Raw genomic sequence first — 2,687 nt, 5'->3', positions numbered from 1 at the left:
TGCTCTCAGGCCCCAGGCTTTAGTGATTGGACGGATTAATGGAGTTCAGCTGTAGTTTCCAGTTTATCATCAAGCAAGTGTTGTTCTGGCTGCCCGGCCTCCCTTCTCCAGTTTCTCAAGAAAAATAAAGGGAAAGAAAAAAGGAAAGAAAAGCAGCAGCCCCAGAACATTCATTGTACTACAGTCTGAACAAGGGAAAGGGGGGAGGGGGGGAAATGCCCTCAGTGACCATGAAACTGACAAGACTCCCCAAAACAGCTTCTGGCTTTCAGTTTGTCACGCAGAGCTGTCTCCCCTCACTCTCCCAGCCCTCTTCCCCCGTTTATAATCATCCTTCAAAGTGGTGAAAGGCCTAATTGCCCCGAGCAGCATGGTCAATCTTCCTGGAGATTTAGCTGCCTGCTTTCATCTGGCAGCCTGGGAGGGAACTCAGCATTTCCCTCCAGGCAATCTATATGGTCTAGCGGTTCTCTGTGGAAAGTGGTGCCTTATCGATTTCTGCCATAGCTTCCATGGCTGACTCAAGGATCAGAGGCTCTGACAATGACTAACAAGTTTAAACCATTAGTCCCATTTGTAACTACTCAGCGAAAGGCTTGTCAGTCACCGCGTACCATATACTGCAGCTTTTAGCAGATTTCTAATCCCATTCATTTTGCCACAATGACCCCTGTAGTTAATGGGGGTTATCGGAAAACTATTTTTTCCCTTCAAAAGTGAAGCCCTTTTCTTCTTCTTCTTCTTTTAGGAACGTAAAAGCCATTTCAGTTGTGATGTTTCAAAACAGTGATGCAAGCAATGATTGCTACCCCTCGTAGGAGAAAATCTGTACCCTGGTGTATGGTACATGGTGTCCGATACCGAAAACTTGAACAGAGAGTCAGGTGGCAGGGAACCGTTCATCATAAACAGCTTCTCTCTGCTCTACTCTTAGAGAGGATTGTCTTAATACCTTTTCTCTCCTCCGTCTCTGACCTAGGAAAGGTTCACTTCACTGTAAGAAACTTCTCTTTCTAGATTAACTAATCATCCAAGAGTGGGTGTGGCTAAAGCCCTTTACTCAAACTGTGGTGTCCTGTGCCAGCATCACCCAGGAGCTTGCTAGAAATGCACAATTTCAAGCCTTGCCTTAGACCAACTGAATCAGAATCTGTATTCTAACTAAATCCTTGGGTGATTTCTCTGCCTATGAATGTTTGAGAGCCACAGATCTATAAAAGCTATATTTTCTTACTTTATTTTACACTAAATAAGGTAAATTTTAACATTTCCACTGCATGTCAGGATATTTTTAGGAAAAAATGAGTTTCTCTGTATAATAGTTCCAGTGATTTTTCTCCGTGTAGATCTGACAATTGAATGTTGTTCATCTTCATACCCACAGTACCTAACCCAGTACCTGGCCTATAGTGAGTACAAGATGAATAGTTGTTGAACTGATAAATTTACAAAAATGAACAAATGAAATAAAATGAAGGAATAAATGTGATCTGGCAGTGATATAAGGAGGCAGGACTCATATAAAAATGAAAACCTGCCTCAGAAGGCATAGCAGAGAATAAGCCTCTCCAACCATTTTTTTTAATTGGTATTTGGGGGTACTTGTGATATTTAGATACTTGTATACAATTTGAAATCATCATATCAGGGTAACTGAGATATCTGTCACCTCAATCATTTATCTTTTCTTGGTGCTGGAAACATTACAATTCTTCTCTTCTACCTATTTTGAAATACACATTAAATTATAGTTAATTATACTTTCCCTACTGTGCTATCAAATAGTGGAACTTATTACTTCTGTCTAACTATATGTCTGTACCCATTAACCAACTTCTCTTCACGCCCCACTCCCCTTTCCTTCCCAACCTGTGGTAACCACCACTCTACTCCCCATCTTCATAAGATCCTCACTTTTAGAACGTGAAATATTTGCCCTTCTGTGTCTGGTTTATTTCACTTAACATAATGACCTTCAGATCCAGCCACAAAGCTGCAAATGACAAGAATTCGTTCTTTTTGTGGCTAAATAGTATTCCACTGCATATTTATGCCACATTTTCTTTATCTGTCCATCCACTGATGGATACTTACATTGATGGTTGATTCCATCGCTGCAATAAACAGAGTGGTGTGCAATAAACATGGAAGTGCAGGCATCTCTTATTAATTTCCTTTCTTTTGGAGATATACCCAGCAGGGGGATTGGTCGGTCACATGATAGTTCTATTTTTAGTTTCTAGAGAGTCTATTCATTTTTTTTATTGCTTTAACTAAATGATTACACCATCAATTTGATCCAGTCCTAAGATGGATCACTTAAGAAACAATGTAGAAGTTGGGGCTTTTTCTAGAGGATCTCTTTATTTCTACTCTGGTCATTCTTCCCCCGCTTCCATTTCTACAGCTTATTCTCTCTCCCATCATTATCGCCTAGGTTCTCATCCATCTTTGCAGTGACCACCATTTTCATCTCCTAAAACCCTGCGCTCAGACACTTAAGAACAAAGTATCTGGAAACCAACACATACTAACACAAAAGTGACTGCTAAGGATTTAATACATTGAGGATTATTTCCTGACAACCCAGGAAACATAGCACCTAGGCAGTCTATTTTATCTAGGGGCCAGACCAGCTCTGTCATTACTAAATTAATACCAGGAAAGGGCAAAGTAACCTTCCTACA

The sequence above is a fragment of the Otolemur garnettii genome, unplaced genomic scaffold, assembly GCF_000181295.1.
Source record: "Otolemur garnettii isolate 467f Iridium unplaced genomic scaffold, OtoGar3 scaffold00006, whole genome shotgun sequence".
NCBI lineage: Eukaryota > Metazoa > Chordata > Mammalia > Primates > Galagidae > Otolemur > Otolemur garnettii.
Note: the sequence above shows the minus strand (reverse complement) of the source record.